Source organism: Empidonax traillii, unplaced genomic scaffold, assembly GCF_003031625.1.
Source record: "Empidonax traillii isolate 1590-97213 ecotype Southwest subspecies unplaced genomic scaffold, ASM303162v1 scaffold128:size1411021, whole genome shotgun sequence".
Taxonomy (NCBI): domain Eukaryota; kingdom Metazoa; phylum Chordata; class Aves; order Passeriformes; family Tyrannidae; genus Empidonax; species Empidonax traillii.
Window position 1 is genome coordinate 16,459 of NW_020955321.1, and position 22,156 is coordinate 38,614.

At 41.6% G+C, this 22,156-nt stretch overlaps 1 protein-coding gene across 6 annotated transcripts in view; it reads left to right on the forward strand.

Annotated features, from left to right (window-relative positions):
• Positions 1-22,156, forward strand: part of PLCB4 (phospholipase C beta 4) — a 177,875-nt gene that overhangs the window by 15,874 nt on the left and 139,845 nt on the right. For all 6 annotated transcript variants that reach the window (XM_027883548.1, XM_027883552.1, XM_027883551.1 and 3 more), the window contains one exon: positions 2,971-3,030. The gene's annotated coding sequence lies outside the window, so the exon portion shown is untranslated. Of the gene's footprint in view, positions 1-2,970; positions 3,031-22,156 lie in introns of those variants that run through there.

Consider the following 22,156-nt stretch of genomic DNA (forward strand, 5'->3'; position numbering starts at 1 on the left):
ATCTTTGGGAATCATGCTGTGAAGTTTTTATTCCCGTGGGATAAACAGCTGTATGGCCCTGTAGTCGGTGCCATGCAGGTCAGTCTCAGTGGGGTGAAGATGCAGAGCTGTCTGGTAGGTGGAGAGGCTGCTGCTCTTGTGGGGGAACACACGAAACGCTCCAGAAAGACACGCCAGAGGCTCCAATTATGTAATGCCCGGAGCAGGAAGCCACCAAGTCGTGTGTGTGCAGTGTGTCAGCAGCACCAGACTGATGTCCCTGGCAAGGCTCCACTGCAGGAAGGAGCTGAGGTTTCTCAGAGGCTTCAGCTGAGAGCGGGAGCTGTGACGGCATGGCCCTGGCTGGAACAGCTTGGCCCAGGCATGGCAGGAGCTGGCAGTGCCCAGCCTCGCTGCCTGCTGAGTGCTGACATAACACCGCTCTGCTGAGTGTGGTTTCCTGCCCACCAGTGTGACTTTGTCTTTATTTTTTTTTTCCCCTTTCATGTGTTGGTGGGTATTTGTGGCTCTTTTGTTGGTTTGTTTTGGTGTTTTGTTTTTTTTTTTTTCTCCTGCTAGATCTAAAAAAAAAAAAAAAATTACGAAGAAAGAAAGGAGCTTTTTAGAAACAGCCCATCCAGATTCATGTCTGAAAAATGTTAGAGCTGTGTCTAAAACTAACTGATAAACTATGGTTGATGTTCCTTTTGGGCACAAAGTGAGTGAAGAAGGTTTGGTAGGAAAGGACCATTTCAGTGCATTGACAGACTAAAATCATACCTGCACTTCACTTTTAATTAGAACGAGGCACAGGGTCCTTATTGGAATTCCAAAGTTTCAGTCTCCCAGTGAGTAACTCGAGGTGATCACCTGTAACCAGGTGTCCATGGATGGGAAAGCCATGGACTTGTGGAACTGTGTTCCTGTCAGGTCATTCCCTCCGACCCTTTCAGAGAGCGACAGGTGGAAAAGGAACTCGAATGTCAGATCCCTGTCGATCAAAACTCTTCTCCTTTAAAATAAAGGAACAAAAAAAACCAATCTCTTGCCAAGCTCAGAGCCTTGATGAAGGTTGTGCATCCTTTTTTGAAGGGTTATTATGATTTAACTGGGTCTTTTGGAAAATTAAGTCCTCTCCTAGTGGGTTATCAGGGGGTTGAGTCATGAAGAGAAACAGGCAACACCTGTGGTATATTTATATTTAAGGTGACAGGACAGTTCAGGTGACTAGTTAAGAAACAAGTCTTGCTTTACTGAGCAGTAGTTAGGAAATTAAAGATCCTCCACAAAAAAAGTCGGTATCGAGGTATTTAAGACCAACTTATTCACCTCTTTTTAATTTTCCTTGGAACAGGAGAGAAATGAAAATTTCAGGGTTTTGTATTTCAGCCTTTACTACCAGGTGTGGAATGAAGGCTGAGCCTGAGGCTGCAGCTGCTGTCCATCACCCCATCAGTAGTTACTGAGAATTAGGAATTGCTCAGTGTTTCTTTCTCTGGAACTGAGACTTGACTCTGGCTCTGAGTGCTTCCCTCAAAGAATTTACAGTCTTACTGAAAGGGCCATTGGAGATTTTTGGACACAAACAAGCTCCTGAAGAAATACTTAACTGGCAGAAGAGAAAGAGATTTTTGGTGTTTGCATAATTAAAAAAAAAAAAAAAAAAAACTGGTTTTCTTCATTAAATTTATGAGATTGTACTCATGTGTTTACATGGAACACGAGAAATTTCAGAGCCCAGTGGCAACGTTGCCCAGAAAGCTGTAAATGATTAAAACCAGTTGAGAAGCAGATCCCGTTTCTGTTTTGTGCATTAGGTCTGGTGAGATGCTCCTGACTTCAGTGGAGTTGATGTAATCGTGTTGAAATTTGACCACAATCTGCAAGAGAACAAAGATATCTGAGGTGTATCTCTTACTGTAGACTTAACAGAGTAGTTTGTATGCTTGAAAACATTTCTGTCATGTCTTTGTCTTTCCAACAGAAACATGTCTTGAGCAGGGAGTTGATTTTAGCATCAAGTTGGCTTTAGTTGGGCCCAGAAGGAAGTGTGAGGGTGCTTTTGTGTGCAGCTGGGAAGTGGTGGAGACCCAGTAGTGTCTTGTCGTGTAATTATGAGCCACTGAGGCCAGTCTGAAAGTGCACTGGCAAAATGAGAGTGTCTGAGGCATTAAAATAATAATAATAATAAAAAAAAGTTGAAGGCTCTGTATAGTCTTGAACTAGAAGAGCACGTGGTTGGTATTTAATGAGAACAAAGCTCTCACCCACCATCCTCTCGGCGTTGCTATTTATGATTTGGAACAACTTCTGTTTTAATAGACATTTTTGGCAACTTTGGGAGGATTCAGCAGAACAGGAAACTGTTTTCTTTAGCTGCCCTCATGGCTGTAGTTGTGAATGCCGTGGTTCTCAGTCCCTCTGCTTCCTTCTTGGGGTGTTTTATGTACGATGAGTCCCCAGAGCAAGTTCTAGACCTACAACATGCTCTGTCCTGTCTTGGCTGAGACATTTATTTTCTAGAATCTCTCTGTTTCTAATATCAAGATTTTTTTTTCCCCCCCTTCTTCTTCTCATTAAACTCAAACCTCATAAAACTGAAAAGGTATCAGGTCAGATTTAATTCTGTGTATGCACCTATACCTCAGAATAAAATACTTTTTTCCCCCTGCTCCTGAAAACTGCTCCATTCTTGGTCTCCACTGTGTTACTTTTTAGTTTGAAGTGCTTGGATGAATGGGTACCATGTGTTCCTTTCACCTGCAGCTATGATGCTTTTGCTTAAATAACAGGAAATTTCAAAATAAAATGTACTTCAAACAAAAACTCACTGAGTGTGCACTATTTGTTTGCTGTAGTGTAAATATTCTGTTCCATGAGGAGAAATTATTTCTGGGGGGGAAAAGAAGGTCTTGGAGTAGTTCACTGTGTTTTTATTAGGTAATTAAATATGAATATGCACAATTAAGGCTTTTCCTTTTTTTTTTTTAGGGAAAGGAAGACATTCTCTACAATGTGAATTTCTACGGAGTAATTCCTGATTTTCCAAAGGTATGAATTTTTCTGTTCTTTTAACATTTTAATTGAGTTTTTTTTTTTTTTTTTACTAGATTATTTACTTCTGGTTTAAAATATGGTTTACTGTTCCAGTGCTGCACTGTCCATATTAGTAGAGGGAGAAAGGTATTCTGAAAAAGCAGTGGTTGGGGTTGGGAGGAGAGAAGTTATTAGAAATTTAGGTCATAATTCAGAGTCTGCTGAGCTCTCCTGAAGACCTGACATGAATAAGAATGTGTGTGTGTGTGAGGATGATGAGTGACACAGACAGATGGGGGTACTCAAAGCCCTCAGAGGCCTCACCTTTTTGTAGTGTAACATCCTGGCAGGTAGGGATGAATAAAAACTGCTGGTCTGTGGCCCCTCCCCAGGCCTGATAAACTCCAGTGATGATGTGGAAACATTCTTCCAACAGCTGCAAAGGCAGTTCAAGTGCTCTGATCTCCCTGTGCTTCCAGCAGGTTCTCCTCACCTCAGATTTGTGGAGAACAGTTTTTTTACTTTCTAATGCTCAGAGAGGGGTCTCTTCTTTTAAGTGATCGTGACGTGATGGTGTGTTTGCTTTTTGTTGTTCATGAAAAAACGTGTCCAAATTCACATCAGAATTCTCTGATGCCATCTGAGATGGTTTCTCAGACGAACATTCCACCTGCAGACAGATCTGCTCTGGGGAAATGTCACTGCACAAAAAGACCTCGACACCAAAGGATACGGTTGCATTGGTGGTCTAGACTTTTGGAACTAGAAGTGCTGGTGCCATGGTTGCAGGCAGTGCTTTATGCATGTGTAGCCTTGGCACTAGTCATTAAAACACACTTGTTTTCCTTGTTTTTCCACTTCTTGATTGTTGGTCTGTCCACATGCTGTGTGCCACAGGCATTTGGGAATTTGCTGCACTGTGACCCGGTGTTCCGTCACAATTGGTTTGTTTATTTGTAACGGGTAAAAATAATTCTTCTGTGGGCATAAGTTTGCTAAAATAGGTAAAAGAAGAAGAAGAAGAAAAAAAAGCTTACGTTGGCCAGGAATAGCTTTCTTGGAAAGTAGAAACTTCTGTAAATATTCTCTTAGAGCAGTGGTCTGAAGATACCTGATAGTATGTCAGATAATATTTCATGGTGCTAGATTCTTATCCAGGTGGGAGCTACAGCACCCTTACCAGAGATTCAGAATGAATTCCACTCAGGGACAGAACTGTTAGCTCTTTGGTTAAAACTGATGAAGAATTAGGAGATGAATCAATTTACCTTGAGTTGTTTGAGGATCTCGAATGCTTTGAAAATAAGACTACGTAAAAGAGGGGAGAGCCACTTTGTGTGGAGGCAGGTGAAGGAAGTTAGGGATTTTTTTTAAACATAGGATGTAGAAGGACATGCTGTCGGTTTTTGAAAGTCAAAGGCTTCAAAAACTTTGGGAACAAAGGAAAAGAAAATCCTAGAACTCCTGAATTTTTACGTCGAGTAAATGTGAAGAGAACTTGGCTCAATAACAAAACAAAACTCTCCCCAGGCAGTCACAATTCGTACAGTCAGTTGTAGGGTCTGTGAACAGCCTGCTGCAGCTAATACCAGTTGTGCTGAGGATGCCTGGCAGAGGTTTTCTGGGTAGCGAGGGTGTTAAAATATCTCACTGTTAAAGATCAAGTGAGAGCATTGTGTGTTCTTCCCTGTTCCCTTACAGCGTGATTCCAGGCAGTGTTTCTTCAGGAGATGAGGTCAGCCAGTGTGTCCTTAAAGGTTTATTCTGTTTACACAGTGGTGGGTGGGAGGACAGGGGTGTGCAAATGGGAGATGTTGCCTTTATCATAACACATCATTACCTGTAATCATGATCCCCTTAGGAGAGCATTAGTCATGTTATTGAATAATCAGGAGCTACAGGAACTTTGATCCCTTTCCTACTCTCAAAGAGACTGAGCTGAAGAGAGGACTAGCCAAAGAAAATCTTTTAAATAAACTATGGTTTTCAACACTGTTGAAAGGAAGGAGTGCTGAATTCCTGTTAAAATTTACAATATGAAGCTGGGCATAATGTTCACTGGGCATTCCTGATACAAATAATAATTAAAACAATGCACAGTTCATCGATGTTAGCTCATTGATTTTATTCATCAACACTTCATAGTTGATTTTTATGGAGGTGAAATAATATCCCCGTGGTATATTTACAGGTTAGAATTGCAGAATTTTTTTTTTTTTGTAATGGACAGAGTCAGAATATTTGGCATGTGCATTTTTATTAAATTACCTGTGCTCTTGTGTGGGTACTTGTGTGTCACTGTATCTCCTGAGATGGGGAGCTAAGAGCAGCATTCACCCCATCCTCATTACCAATCCCAAGAGATTTCTTGTTTATCACTGTCTCTTGTGTTCAATAAGAGCCAAGTACGTGCTGCCCATGTTAATCCTCTTTATGTAGCTGTACTTTGTCACTAAAAAGAAAGTGTGTTTACGTAGGAAATATGAGGACAGGCCTCAGTCTCTGGTTTAGGTCCAGCCCAGCCTTGTAGAAAAGAGAGTCTGCTAATAATTCTGGAACAGTCACTGATTGACTCAGGCAACAGTTGAATCAGACTGTGGTGAAGGAACACTAATATTTTTTCTCAAACTGTTGTCTGACTCCCTCCTGCTTTGGAAAAGTTGAAATAACTCCCTGACATGCTGAAGGTACAGGAAGGGAGAGATGCAAATTAGAGCTATTACCAAAGAGAATTTGAACTGTAAAAGAAAGTAAGGACTCCCTAACTACTGTCCTACTCCCTAACTCATTGTCCAGTAGCGTGGTTTAAAGGGGTTATTGAATAACTGGATCACCCTCAGCCTGGGGTTTATGAGCACCTGGTGTTCTACTGGCTGGAATCACAAAAGGAGGGCAGGAATACTAACGTGTGAGGTGCATTTATCTGTGTGTATGGCTTTCTTTTGTTTCCCTTTTCCTGATTCTGTATGTTCTGCAGCTGTGCAGTCAGTAGTCTCCATTAAAAGGTTAAGGATAATATCAGGGTGCTGGCAGGTTCCTTCAGGGCATCAGTTCTTAAACAAGACTCAGGGAGAGATCCTCTCAACTGTCTCATCTTCCCAGGGCATGTCAATGGGTTTTGTCCCCGCTGCATATTCCAGGTTGGAATCTCTTCCTGAGGGGTCCTGTGTGCTCTGATGGACCCTGGCAGGGTGGGGGCAAAGGGCAGAGCAGCTGAAACTCAAGCTGGTAGAGGCTGAGGGTGAAACGGTGCAGCCTTGTCTTGTATTCCAGGAGATCATGAACAGGTCATGCAATCACACTGCTCCTGGAGCTTTCCCTTCCCTCTGGGGTTATGAAAGAGAAGACTGTCTGCTGGCTCTTCTAAAACCTCTCTTCTTAGGAGCAGCTTAACAGATATGTCTGCTGTGATCTTTATAGCTGGAACAACTGCTGGTCTTGCTTTAACAGCTGAGGGTTTACTTGGTAGATTTGCACAGAATCATAGAATCATTAGGGCTGAAAAAGACTTGCAAGGTCGAGTCCAACCTTTGACCTGACACCAGCCAATCCTGAAGTGCCAAGTGACTCGTTTTTACCCTGTTCATATTTCTCACACCAACACACTTGTAAGAATTATCACCTGTGATTCCTAATGTTCCAGTCCTTCACTTGAAAATACCAGGCCCTGATGAACTTCTCTCCGTGTAAAACATCTGCTCCGATCACCGGAATGTTTTGCACTTGTTTGTCTTACGCCAGTGTGGGACTGTCACTGTCACACCCGCTGAGCATAATCAAGGATGAGTTTTAGTCCCAAATTATTGGCTGCCTGGTCATTATAAAGGGCAGGGTAACTGGTCCCAAAACGGAAGTGGCACTCTATGGGAGAGGGGGGGAAATAAAGAAAAGTTGTCTTCTTGTTAGAGACCGGTGCAATTTGTTCAGATTGCTGTTCTCAAAATAAAGAGGTTTTTAATCCTGGCTTTAGGCTGTGTCTCCACTGGGTATCTTGTTAATGTCCCTGATAAGCACAGCAATTAAGATATTTTGTGGCGGTATTTTCCAGCTGAGCTGAATTCTTCTCGGTGGCATCTAATTTGGCCAGGAATCCTACTGCTGTTCTCTCAACCAGGTCCACTGAATCCTGCAGCCTGGCTGATTCTTCATGCATGCTATCTCTATCTTCTGGAAACTGAGTTCTTTTAGGCCTGGAAAGTTATCTGCTGTTCATAAGCAACATGCATATCTTACTTAGGTGGAGTATACACTGAGTTTCCCTTCAGGTGGCCAATGTTTTCTTTATTATAAAGTTCTCTTATTCTTAGCACATTTCTAGGTCAGGAATGCTTAAAATATCTTCGGTCATTAAAACTTGGAGTCAACAGTATAAAGCAAAAATAGAGAGGCAAAAGAAAAATAAATGGAGCTTACTGCATCCAGATGAAGCATTGTTTTCCAAATATTCCCTGCTGTTTGTGATCATGTAGTCTTTGTCTTTCTTTGGAAGACTGTTCTGCTTCATTACAGCGAAATCCACCCTCGGGTAGACCTTTGTGGTGAGAAAGGTGAGCACGGAGAGAGCAGAAAATGCTCATACTGGCAAATATACTGCCTCAGACTGAGAAAGGTTCAGAAGAGGGAGGCAGAGCTCTGGGACTTAAAAGCAAGTGATAACAAAGGCATACTGATAATTCCTGGCTGTTGTTACTGAGTTGTCAGGTTCTCTGTAGTTTCACGCACGTTTAAACTGACACTTGTGAAGAAGTAAATAGAGGCTGGGGACTAATTTCACGTCCCTGGGTGCCTGTGCTAGGAGTGAATCGGGTAACTGAGCTGGCTGCAAAGCAGGCCTGATAAATAACATTCCAGAAGGTTATTTCCAACCCTGGGGAGGAGAAGGCTCCAGGGAGAGCATGTTGCCACCCTTAAGAGGTGTCTTCCAAGAAAGAGGGGACAGACGGCTTAGTAGGGTCTGTTGTGACAGGACAAGGGGTAATGGCTTTAAACTGAAAGGGGATATATTCAGGCTGGATAGAAGGAAGGAATTTTTTATGGTGAGGGTGGTGAGAAACTGGAACAGGTTTCCCAGAGAGGTGGTAGAAGCCCCATCCCTGGAAACATTCAGTGTCAGGATGGATGGGTCTCTGAGCAACCTGGCCTAGTTGAAGATGTCCTTGCTCAGTGCAGGAGGGGTTGGACTAGATGACCTCTAAAGGTTCCTTCCAACAAAACTCTTCTATAATTCTGTGATTTTTCATCTGAATCAGTTTACCAGACTGCTGCCTCGAATTTTTCTGTGACAGGTCTGTCTTAAACCATGCCTGACTCTTCAGACATTCTAATGCAGAAAAAGGTAGCAAACAAACCTTAGCTCCTGTATATTTTGGTTGTTTGTGATAAGAGTTTTCTTAGGAGCAGAAAGGTTGTTTTCTTTCGTCTGCTTATTTCTTTAAGTGCCTTCTGGAACTGTCCCCTGAAAGAGTGATCTGTCACTCCCCAGGAAGGAAAGACTGTTTGCTGTTTTTTTGAAAAGGTTAAGCTAAGGTTTCCTTCTGCAAGAACCAAGCTATGGTGTTGTTTTATTCCAAATTTGTATTTCATCAATGCCTGAAGTTAAACCACGTTCTTTTAAAATGTGGTTTAAAAAAAAACACCTTCTTTTACAATGTGAAAAGACCTGGTCTTGTATCCAAAGGTGCAGGAAGAACTGGTGAGCACATAGAGACACAAAATGACAGCTTGTATTGTTCAGCCTCAGTAAAAGCTGGAGCAAGTGAAGTTATTGCAAACCATTTTGTCCTGTGCAGGTTCAGCTCACTGGAAACAGAGAGTAGAGTAGAAAGGAGTGGAGGAAACTATTCCCTTTTTAGTGTCCCAGCCTGGACAAAGAGGACATGACTCGCTGCCAGAGCTGAAGGGCAGTGGTGGCAGAGGCAGAGATGGTGAGTGACATTCCCACATTCCGAAGGGATGGATTCCTTTGCAGGCAGGCCAGTGGGATTTTCCCCCCTGACTTCAGCTGAGGCCAAGCATACAAAAAAGAAAAATGGAGAGTGAAAGAACAAGCAGGATGATCTGAAAGGTATGGGGAGAGCTGCAAAATAAAGGAAGCACAAGGTAGGAAAAGTGGGAAATGTAATAATAAAACTGTCAGATACAGGAAATACTTGCGTGGTGGGGAAGAAAGCAAGAGGTCGTGTGCACAGCTGAGTTTGGACAAAATGTTTTACTCGTTTCTGACTCCCTTCTCCTGTTGAAACTGTCTGCCAAGACCTACTAGTGGTGCACCAAGGTTGCTTGCCTTTTAGATACTTCCTTTTAAACTGATGTGTCTTCATATGTCACGAGAATAGTGCATTCATCTTAAGCCCTTATTGTTTTCTGGTGAAGCCAAAAAGGAAAACTGCTGAATTATTGCCAAAAAATCCATTGTATTTGGAAAGGATATTTTTTTTTCCCCTTCCAGTATTTTCAACTTTTCTAAACCCTAAAACTATGGAAAATTTCAGAGGGATGTTTTCTCTAACTATGCTTGTACTCTGCCTTAGAGGAGCAACGTTTGGTTGAGTGCAAAAAAAAAAAAATAAATCAATCTGCAAACAGATTCTAATCAGAGGAAAAACTTCACGCTGTCCAGTGGCTTTCCTGGAGCCTGCTTTTGTTCTCATGTTCGTATCTTATCTGCTGCAATTTTGCTGCTCTTAAGATGAGTGTTGCATTTACAGAACAGGGAGCCGTGTGGGTGAGTCGTGGAGTCTGCCCTCCTGGCAGCTCTTTACCTAAAAAATGCTTTTTAATCCCAGTACCTGTGGACACTGGAATCTGAGAAGATGGCATGTGCTGCTCCGCATCAGAGTGATTTCTTGGAGGCAGTGGGAATATCTGTGGCAAATCAAATTTTCATTCAAGGCTCCGTTTATAATCGTGGTTATTATTATTATTTCCCCTTTCTGCGTGTATGTCCTTCGGATCTACGGAGTGTAAATTTTCCAAACTCGACAGGTTGCATAAGCCAGAAAAGTAGGAAATAACTCCCAAAAGAGCTGCTGCCAGATCTCTGAAGCACGTATTGAGTTGTTTGATCCGAAACACAATGTGGAAGGGTTGCTTTGCCAAGTTTTGAAAGGTACAGTGTGGTGTGGAGTGACGAGGCTGCTGTCAAGTTATTTTCTGTAACCAGAGGGGAAAGGCAGAGAAATGTGGAATGTTGTTTATTGCTTAACGACACACATACCACTTTTCACTTGTTTATATTTTAGCTGTTGTTTCTTCTTTCAGAACTAATAAGACTTGTTAAACATTACAGTGAAAAAGTAGCTAGTAAATCTACTTAGGTTTCATAACTGCAGTTTGGGCTCTTTGATCTGTGCCAGACTGAAAATTTGGATTGTAAACAAGATCGTTATGAGATCTTTTGCAGTCTGGGTTAGCAGCTTGGAGGACACCTCTGGAGCTGCTCTAGGTGTTGCAAGCATTTTCTGTGCTGATGGATGGCTGGCTTTTACGGGATCTGCAGAGCCCTTCTCTTGGGCAGTGGTACATTTGGAGGACTTTGAGCATTTAGGTTTGTTTTGCGTTTTTATAAATGACCCCATGATCAGGCTCTTCTCGTGCAAAGGAGGCAGCACTTCACTTACCCTGTTAAGTGAGATGTAGGTGGTCAGATCTGTGTGTTCAGCTCCTGCTTGGACATACAGAGCTGTCCACAAGTCATCTGGGTTTATCTGCCCAAAACTGGTTGGCTTTTTTTTTTCCTGTGCGGGCCTTTATGACCTGCTTTTGTGAAAATGCATTTGTTTAAAAGGTTGTAGTAAGCAAGTAGCTAAATATTCTGAAAAAAATCTAAAAATTAAGCTTCTGTGTCTCTAAATTCTTTCTTTTGGACTTTTTCTACATGCCTTAGTTGAGCAATCTGTTGCCTGGAATCTATGAATATATTTTGTTTTTCATTATAAATTGTGCATAAACACAATTGGTGGACTGGAAAGTCTACCTTTTTGAAATGTTAAGCAGTTTGAGGCAGCTTCCAGGTGAATATTTTGGAGGAAATCAAAAGCTTTCCTCTATTCATCATCGATGTATCAGCATGGAGTGTTTTATATTTTCACATACAACTTGGGATCAGATTTTTCGTTATTAATACTTCTCTTTTCTGTGTTAATCTATAGGTGCTGTGAAAGTACCTGTGTGCTGGTAAAACTTTTTTAACTTTCACTTCCAAGTCCATTTCATTTGAGAACCCTAGAACCTTGGGAAGCTTTGCAGGTTGGCAAGAGCATAAATGGGACTCAGGCCCTAAGAACCTCAAAAATCATGAGCAGAGCAGAGACATTACAGGAATTGCCTTTTAAATGTGAGGTAATATCTTAAAAGCAACACTGCACAGAATAAATAAAACCAGAACACGGGGCTGTTTGACAGTTTATTGCTTATCTTTGCACATTATCTTTGCCGTGCCTTTTTTTTTTTCCCTCTAAGAACTTGTGTCCAGAACACAAGATTTGTTCCCCTATCTGAGTATCTTCGCTGGCACGTGGTGTGAGGTGATATAAACAAGGTGAATTTGAGTCAAGTGCTTAAATGTTAAAGCAGCTTCCCACATGGGCTGGCTCAGTGCCAGGGAAAGGGGGGACACCTTCCCCAGAAACACTGCATTTCCCCACCAATCAAACCTTTATTATTGCTGAAGGAACGACCTGCCAAGGGTACAGCTGAACTAAATCACACAGGTTGCATTCCGTGGCAGTGAAAAGCTTTATTAATATTTGAAGAATGGCTTTAATTAGTCTGACTGTTGGTAGGTGTGTTCATTTTCTCGATGTACATCTGATATAGCATTTTTCACCAACTTATAATTGGCAGTTTCCCATAGGAAATAATCATTATTGGTATTATAAAAGCACTTTGTATCTATCACATTTGGGAAATGAAAGTTTTGCAAAGGTCAGAATAAAGTGTGCCCCCAATTATGCTAATAACTCCTACCACAAATGATCCACCAGAAGGTTTAATAGCTTGGTAGTCCTCTTTAGATTTTCTGAGAACAGGACGAATTAATATTATATTTTGACACTTTACAGAAAGGTGAAAAAGAAAACTTTGCTTCCCTCTAGTTTTTGAAGTTTGTACCTAAATTCTCTGAGTGGCCTGAGGATCCTGACACGTTGGGTGGGTTTCTGCTGTTTTTTTTAAGGAATTCTTTTTGAAAGTATTTTGTTCTGTTTACTTCACTACAGAGTTATTATCTTTAAAAAAAAAATTAAAAAACCCCTCCTCAATAGAAAATTTTAAAGCAAACTAAATTTTAGTTGTGCTTTTTACCTGTCAAAAAAAAAAAATTTTTCCTTGTTTCTTTTGAGGGATGTTTCACATCTGCACCGCACTCCAAAGGCTCCAAAACCATCCAGAAGTTTTCCAAACACCACAACAAATCCTCAGGATATAATTAGTTGGTAATTATTTGATACTGTGCTTTTCTCACTTAAGTAGCACATCCCCCAGACTTATTTCCTTTGAGCCAGCAGGTCTGTGCCGCTTGAAATGGCTCTTTCTTTCGGTAATTTCGAGGTTAAAACATCAGTAAAAGGCTGGATGGAATAATTTACTCCTGAGAGTGATTATCCTGATCTACCCACAGTTAACTGTGCATCTCCTGAGTTGTCAAAGAACCCATTAGGAGGGCAGTCTGAAAGCTGACATTTGCAAATGCCTCCAAATTGAATTATAAATGTCTCTGGTAAACAAAATGTTTGCTGCACCGTGTGGGCTCCACTGAGAGCTCTGGCTGGATCAGGTACCTGCGTTCTGGAGGATACTCTGGGAGAGAGACAGGAGGCAGTGAAATAAATAGCTCCAAAACTCACTCCTAAATTTTTTTTAAAGTGTAGAAACATTTTTTTTTATTACTTGCTTTAGTTATTACCCCTTCCTCAGCGAAGTGTTCTCTGTAAGCTTGACTTGAACCGAGGTGCAGGTGGTTTGTTAGTGTTTTTAGATGAGGAATCTTGACAAGTATGGAAATTGAACCGGCGGGCTGTTACAAATTTCCCTCCAGGTTTTGCGAGCTGCGTTAGGAAAGCCGCTGGCTCCTGCTCTGCTGCAGGTGTTGTGTTGCTTCTTGCAGCCATCAGGGTTACAGCAAGGCCGCCTTCGTAAAATATCTGTTACAGGGACGTGCCCTTAAAACGATTTCTCGAAAAGCAGTTCTAGCAAGGCCTCTCTCCTGCAAACATTTCTCTGTTAGCTGTGTTCTGGAGCAGCTGAGCACACATGTAAATGAAGAGCAGGATGGGAGCAGGCTGCTGCCAGGCTTAAACTTGCATCTTGATTGTGTCCTCCTGTAAATAGTTTTCTGTTTTGGCACATCTTTATTTTTTTTTTCCCCTGTCAGGTTTGATAGATGCTGAATATCCTTCATCTCTACTGATTTTTTCAAGTTCTCTCCATAGGTGAATTATTCTTCTTTCTTCAGCACAAACACCTCAGCTCCTGACTTGGTATGAAATCTTATTAAACATTCAAAACGGTGTGGGTTTTATTTCCTGGCTGTATGTGAACAATTAAATCCTCTGAAATTTTTCTGACTGTCCTAATTATTTTTTTTTTTTTTTTCCTGTGAAGCTTTGCTAATGCAGGTCTCATCACTGCTCACTCTGCCAGTGAGTCAGGTACGTCTCCTGATGGTACTTGTGCTTTTAGACCAATGGGGACAAAGTGATCCAGTTTTTCCTTCCTTCCAGGTACAATTATGGGTCTCAATATAATAAAAATAAAATGATTGAATATCTACAGAGGTTCATATGGCATATTTTCCATTTATTTTAAGTTTGGAAGCTAAAATATCTTAATTGACAATCCCACAAGGTTTATATTTTATGAGCTCTCTTTTCTCTCTGAGGTTCTGCACTTTCAGGGTATTGCTAATTCTGTAAATTTAGCTATCAGAGTATTGTGATTTAAGGCCAAATCCTTCTCACAGTTGAAGGAAAAAATTCAATGGTTTTATTGGAGTAGAATCAGATTTAAGGTGCAGAGCCTGAATAGTTTTTAATTATTCTAATCCCTGGACAGCTTTCCAGCCAGGATGCTTTGCAGGCATTAATAACTTTCTGTAGCAGTTGACTCTCCCCTGATGTAAAAATCTAAAGATCTCTAATTCATGATTTTGCTATGTAGCTTGCTAAAATCAGAGGGATCAGTTTTTCTAGTTGCATTAATGGGCTTTAAGAGAGAAGCCCTATAGATTTTTGGCTTTGTGGAGTTTTTTATTTTGTTGGGGTTTTTTGACCCTTCTCTGTCACGTTTCAAAAGGTGACAAAGTTTTGTTTATCCGTCAGCAAGTAAATATGAAAAGGAAAACTATGGTAGAAGATGGTTGTGAGCAGAAGAGCAGTGGCTCACGGATCAGGGTGACTCTAACATGCCAAATTTAACATTTCCATTTCTTAAAAGACATCAAGAAAAGTGTCTCAGGGTCTCATTTTGAGTTCAGTATGGCTGCAGCTAATCTTGCAGTTGTTTTTCTCCATTTGGTTTGGATGAGAAACAATATCTTATTATAATCAGGTTTTGTCTAAGAGCACTCTGAATTTGCCCTGTGACAGAAAACACTAAAAACTGAGGAAGCTGTGTTAGGTCTTCCTGTTAGGTGGAGAAGGAGATTTTGTTCCTTTCCAGGCGTGTGCAGAAGAACAAAGAGGAGTTCCTTCCCTGTGGCTTCTCTAACGAGCTCTAATACAAAAGCTAAGCAAGTGAAAAGTTCCTACATGCTGTTGAACCAGGCAAATATGTGGTCACTTCTTTTTGACCCTCCTCTGCTGTTAGCAGGATCAGATTTGGGGTAAAAAAACAAATAACATATTTCTTTGCTACTGTGGCAACAGACGACATTCCCGATCTTCTTTTAACATGAATGGGAACATTGCTCTCCTAGTTTGGGATGCCAAGAATTCACCAGCTGTGCCCACTGAGCTGCAGAAAATAAAACTAATGAAAAGCTCATTCTGGGTTGCCATTAGGCTGGTGCTGCTGGAACTGGTTCTTGGCCTCGTCGTGGATAACGTGCTTTTCATCAGCAGTGGCTTCTTCTCGCTTGTTTTTACTGACCACGTGCAACCCACTGCTGCTGCTTGAAAGTTGTTCAGCCCTTTTGCAGCCCAGTGCTTCCCCACAGTGTATTTGAAGTGTGTTAATTTTTATTTCTGAATTATGAGAAATGCTGTGGGTGGCTCCCAGGGGTTCGGTGAATTAAAGCATTGTTGCAGAATTGCTGAAGGACAGGGTAGGTAAACATTTTCTGGAGTTGATGGGGTAGGTGTGTCGGACCTTTATTTTTATTTTTATGGCTATATTAAACATACAAGTGGTTATGATGTGCAGTCTAACCATGGCATGTACCATTTTGTACAGAGGAAAATACCGCTTTTAATTAATTTTTTTTTCTGCTAATGATTCGTCTTTCTTAAAAATAACTCAAACCAGAACACATCAGTCAAACCTAAAACTGAGAGCTTTTAATCTGAGTTGATAGTCTCAAGGCCAGTTTCTGTCTGGCAGGTAGGTCCATATATATAAATATATATATATATATGAATATGACAGGTAAGGGCTGAAAGTTACACTTGAGCATCTTCACTGATAGGAGGAATAAATGATGGTCTGCAAAGACACTCTTTATGTGTATATATCATGTGAAGAGAGCTGTTATATGGTATAATATATGATAAAATATGATAACCAATATATAAATATTGGTTTTCTTTTGTCTATGCACAGTTCCTGCAGGCTTTGGATGATGACAGTAATAAGGAGAACAACAAACAGCATTAGCATGGAGGGAGTTGGACTAAGTGACTGATTGTTCCCAGAGTAGTTCCGTAGTTCCAAGGTATGATTTCTAAAAAAGCTTATTTTGGCATCACTCAAAGTTCCCCCTCATAATGCAGGAGAAGACAGAAGGCTCTTGGAGGCTGGCCATGAGCTTGGTTAGACACGTTTAGCTTAGGAAGGAAAGTAAATTTGTGTGACACTATAAAAATCAACTTTGTGTCCTGTGAGCAATTCCCTATTTGGTGTGCGTGGAAAATTCTCAGTCAGTGGCAGGTAAGGTCAACATGAACGCAGGCCAGTCCCTAAATAATTTAATATTGATATGGTGTTTAGTTCTCTACTAAAAAATAAACAGGGACATTCCTTTTTTTGTTTACACAGAGATTTAGAAATAGTTATATTGCCCTTCATTCTTCTAGGTTTTATTAGAAAAGACATTGAAGACAAATAGAACAGTGACAAAGCTAATAATAGGTCTTTTATGGAATGGGACTTATTTTGCCGAACTAGAGCATTTTTACATCCTTGTGCTTTTAGGTTGACTCTTTTGTGAAAGTGGAAAAAAAGGCGATATGGGGATTTTTATTTAGATTTTATTTCGGCTGTGCAGATTCAGAGCTGCTTGTTGTTTTCTTTGAGCTCCACGTGTAGTTTTTATTGTATTTTTATATTCCTTTTGTTGTTGTTGTTGTTGGGGGCAGTTGATATAAGCTCCTGCCTCTGCTTTGTTTTAGTCATGAAGCATCTCTAGAGATGTTCTGTCCAGCTTGCATGTTTACCTTCTTGGTGGCTGTGCTTGGGTGTGTGTGAGTGTTTATCTGCAGCTGAAGTTCCCAGGTGTGCAAATGGCCTTGGCTATCCTGTAAATCACTAAACAAGCTTTGGGAGCCTCAGGAGCTGGGAATGGGCCACTTGTGCATGTTACTTTATCCTACAGAGCTTGCTTCATATCCTCACTTAGCTGATGCTCACGTTGCCATGTATGAGGTGTTTCATACACAACTATTTGCCTAAGTAATTTCAAAGACAAAGTACTTCCAAGTGCAGGATGGCAGCTCTTATCTTCAAAGTCCCTGCAGCGCTTCTGGCACAGTAGGAATGTGGAGCTGGGTATGAATAATTGAGTGTCAGCAATTAGAACTGTTGTTAAAATAGGAAGCCAGTCTGACTGTATTTTCTGCTCCTTGTCCCTGTTCTGGCTGTTCTTCCTATAAGTGGCGTGAGTGGCTGACAACTGGAAGCTAAACCTCTCTTGCTTCCCTTCGGTGTAATAGTTTCTCTCGCACAGTACTGGCATCCCACAAATGACAACTGCCACAGGTGGGAATGCTCTGCAGCAACACTGGTGCTGAAGTGGGAATGGCAAAATATTAGGATTTTGTGGGTGCAGTGGGGAAATGCCCCTGTGCTGTGGGCAGGCATGGAAGGGCCGTTCTGACAGAGTGTTTTTGGGGCAGTTCTGGGCAGTGAGAGGTGTTAGAGCAGTGCTGTCCCAGGATTGCTGCTGCTGCCTCTCCACGAGAGAGGGAGAACACAGTGGATGAGCATGATCCGGCCTGTTTGACACTGGGTGTTCAGTGGTCATCCTCTACCTCCCCACAGCTGCCTGACAGCTTCCCTAAGTTTGTATCCATAAGTTTGTATGGATTTTGCCCGTAGAGCAAAGGCACAAGCAGCACCACGTCCATCCCCAGCCAGTGCAGCTGTTTGGAAATCCCGACATTTGGCAGCTCCATCTCCACTGCAGCGTGGTTCTGGTTTTCCTCCCTCTCAGCCTCTGATGAAGGAGGGATTCACCTTTTCAAATATAGAGCAATAACCTTCTTCTCCCTCCTCCACTCCTCTCAATTATCAGGTGTGCACTATATCTAATTTTAAATTAACTTGTCACCCTACATCCCATCTGTAGGGGTTTACAATTTTAAAGCAATTGCCTTTGAGGTGACTTTATATACCGTTCCATTAGCATATACATATCAATTCTAGGGCACTTGCAGACTACAGGATAAAATCCCCTCTTGAGCAACACGTCTTCAGGGAAAAGAAGTAGTTTGCATTTGATTTGCTGTGGAATGAGAGCTGTGATGTGTCAAAACCTAACATGGAGGGGGGCTGTTGAATGACTTAAATAGTTGTTTTAATGCGAGGCATTTTAGGGCAGTTTTAGTCTAGACACTCAGTGTAAAATGGACTTTTTCTTCTCTTGGTGTTGTTCCATTATCCATGGATATTTTAGTACAAGTGAAACTTCACTTGCCTTAATATGTGAATATGTACATGAGCACCCAAGGTATTGACTTACTGAAAGCATTTTTATGTTATTGTTATTAAAGGATTACAAAACTAAAATTATGGGAGCTTAGATTGTACACGAGACTGTTAAATCCCTAGATTTTTTTGTTGTTTTAGATGACACTGTTATCAGTGACATGACACAAAGCAAGGCACTGCAGGGAGGGCAGTATTCCCTCTCAGTTTATGGTCCAGAGGCTGCAGTCATTTGGGGCAAGAAGGAGCTTTCCATGGCTGGCAAGATCCCTGTTTAATTTTATGATGGAATCCATAGTTCTTTATGCTGAGGATTGTTTGATTTTATGGTGGAATCCATAGATCTTTATGCTGAGGATTGTTTATTTTATGGTGGAATCCATAGTTCTTTATGCTGAGGAAAACCAGCATTAACACTGTGAAACAGAAAAGTCACTTTCCTTTGGAGAAGAGATTTTTCTTTCCCTTTCACGCTGCTGGAGCCGCGTCCCTGCCAGCAAAGATGAAGTGGTTTGGATTTCCAGAGGTTATGACATAACTGATGGTTTCCTTTAAAGCAAAAGAGAGGCTCCCTTGCACTTCTGTGACAGAAGAACTGAGACACGAATAACCCGAGTACCAAAACTCAGCCCATCCCCATTAGCCTGCAGGCACCTAACGCTGGCTGACTCCCTGTTAAAGGAAAGGCAGGTTAGTGCCCAAGGGTCACTTGGAAACAGCAACCTGGGAGTCAGGAACTGCAACAGAGGCAAAGAGAAGGTGCTTGTGAGGGAAGGCAGCGAAGAGATGAAAGGGTTTGGCGTGTTGTTGTTGTCAAATACCTGGATATTTGGGGAGCAAGAAGACTGGGGATTATTTACCCCAAAATAGCAATAAGGAGATGTGGATTCCAGATTGCAGATAAGCCACTAATTTGAACGTATTTTTCAGGAATTTATTGGATAATTTTCAGGGGTTTATTATGCAGGCCTTGTTTTCCAAGACAGTTACACACAAATGCCATATCTTGTGATCAAAGGGAGTCAAAGTGCAGTGAAATGTCAGGTTGTTGTCTCTAAAGAAAGCGTTCCCTCCAAAGAGAGAATGTGCCTCTAACTGAGGACTGGAAGGCAGACAGGCCCTGCAGTGTGCCCAGAGGCAAACTTGGCAGGATGAACTCTGGGAAGGCTCTTTAGTTCGGTGACAGTGGAATATTTTCCCCAGCTGTGCTGTGGGAGATGCGGCATAGACCTGGCTTTATTTTGGGGAGGGGATAAAAGGACAACCAAGTGGTAGCAGAAAGGAGCAGAACACTGGCAGAGGAAAAAAAAACTGAGCCATTTCAGAACTCAACTTTTTTTTTTTTTTCCTCCTTTTTTTCTCCCTTTTTGATTTTTTTTTTTTTTTTAAATTTCAAGATATAAATCAAAGTGTTTTTTCAGTCCAACAGCTCTGCACAGTTGCCTGTGGAAGGGCAGGTGGGTGGGGATCCAGCCAAACTTTGGCTCACGGTTCAGCTCCCCCTCCTTGCTGCTTCCTACCTGACTGCTGAGCTGCAGTCACCAAGGCTTTGTCTAAAAATCCTTCCCCGTGCTGTCTCTTTGCTTGTGGCTTAAGGAGAGTGAAATCTCCAGCCGTACAAATGTGCTGCAGATTAATGCTGTGTGCACAGTAAAGGCTGGTCAGTGAGAGAGGAGCCTCACACTCATGGTATTTACCTATTTTTAAGTAAATGCATCTATTGGGCTGACATTCACCCCTGTGCTGTGTGTATACAACCAGAAATGCCAGCTCTCCCATGGCACAGGTGTCTGTAATACTTTAATAAAAAAACCCCAAAGCAACAAAAGGTTCCAGTGCAGATGTTGCTGCAACTTCAGTTTTTTATCCCTAATGTCACTCTATCTCGTACAAACTTTATTTAACAATGAAACACGTAGGAAAAAAAAGGTTCTAAAAACTAAATACCCGCCCCCCTTGCTTTGATTTTCTGCCTCCTTGCCCCAAGTTTGGTTCTAGAAGGCAGAAGAAAAAAAATACAAAAAATTTTATTCTATCTATCTGTATCTTCTCTGTGTATAGCTTACCTGCAAATAGCACCTCATCCGTACAGATATATCAAAATGTGTAACTGTGAATAACACTTATGTTCAAAAATATTTACCAAATAGAAATATATATAAAAAAAATTATATGTGCATGAAGAGATTTTAAAAAGAAATATCACAATGGGGGTTTATATGTAATTATGGACTTGCTTATATTGAATACAGGAAAACCCATATTTAGGTAATAAGGAACAACACAGAAAAAAAATAAAAAAAAAAAAAAACAAAATAAAAATCCAAAGAAAATAAGTAGTTGTTCCATTTTAGAACAAAAGCAGTCTGAGGAGAATGTAATGCAAATAATTCCAGTGTTTATTTTTAGTAGTTTCAAGACCAAGTTCTCCATGGGTGCTCAGGGACTGGGGATGAGCTCTCGCTTGTGGTGGCTTTTGAATCCAGCCCCTCTGGGAGCTGGAAGGACTTTGCCTGTCCCGGCCTGAGAGGGGCTGCTGGAAGAGGGCACTGAGCAGGTTTGCTTCCATGGAAAGCCCCTTGGGCACATGAAAACTGTGCTTTGAGGGAAAACTGACCGGCATTGGGGTTTTTCCTGTGAAACACTTGGATTCTTTGGGAGCTGACACGTTGGAAAAGCGGCCTGGACAGAACACCCTGTGTGGTTTCCATTTGCAGCCTCACTGGCTGGGTGGGCTGAGTGGGACATGAGCTGGTGATGGTTTTCCTCAGCCTCTGGAAAACTGCACAACCTAGAAAGCCAGGAGTGCTTCAGACCCAACTGCTGAAACCTTTTATTTCCCCCTCAGTGTAGCATTTGGCCAGTTGTAAAGTCACCTTCCAACTGGCAGATTTCAGCTTTGCCCTTTATATTTATCACAAGGCGACCACAAAACAAACAGTGGTGTTTTTTCTTTCTTCCCCCGGTTTGCTTTGTGCATTAGACAGGGCTCTGTAAATTAAAGTTCCACTTTTTTCTCTCGAATAGTCACTCAGGTGTGTTCCCATTTCACTTCTGCTGGAGATCTGTTTAAAGGTTACTCAGTCCTAGGAGAGAGAAGTATGTTTAGAAAAAAAAAAATAGAAAAATGAAACAACAAAATTAAACAAATTGTTGGGGGAGAGCACAGTAAAAAAAGAAGTTTCTTGGATTTGTTTTGTTACTCTGCTTGCTTTCAGACTGGTAATATTCTTGTTTCTGATGTCACTCACAGCTTCATGAAAAAAAAAGTAGTAATGAAAACAACATTTACTTTGTGCTGTGTCTTAATGTAGGAAAATTACTCCTTACTGGAACAGCGGCTCAGATGGAAGTTGAAGACTCCAGTTATTGAGGGGTGAGGTTAATTGAGTTGGCTCTTAGAAACACTGTGTCCTGCTGTCTTAGTGTGGTGCATTTTTCTGTGTCCTATTTTAAGAGCTTGCTGCTTTTATCTCTTCATGTTCTTCCCCTTCCTCTTCTGTTGGGGTAGGAAAGTGAGAAAACAATTGAATTCACTAGTTCTGTCTGTGGGTACCTTTTTGGCAGCGCAGGGACAACAAAAGGCCGGGATGGAGGTGTTGCCTGGGGGAAATGCAAGATATTTTATTTGTGGAGGTGGGTTCCCCCAGGTACCGAAAGATTCCCTGGAAGGTGGTGAAAAAGCTCATTGCCAGGAGCTGGGAACGCTGTGTATCAAACACGTTCCCCCTCGTGCTCCCAACCTAAAAGTTCAAAGTTGTTCCTGCGTTCCGGTCGGGCTCTGCCTGAAGTCAAACTCGAGATACATTTATGTTTGTAAGCAGTGAGTGTTCCTGTCGGTCAGCGTAGCTGAAACCTGTAGAAAGAGGAGAAAAGAGATAGGGGAGGAATATTCCAGCCCAGGAAGTTTGGAAGTGTTGCAGCCACTGAACAACTCACTCCTGGTGCTGCCGCCCTGCTCCCTGTAAGGAATACTTTTGATTTTTCACTGTTCCAGTGATATAGTGCAGGCTTTAAAGGATAGTGTGGGGTTTTTTTGTTCGTGACCTGTAGTATTTTTTTT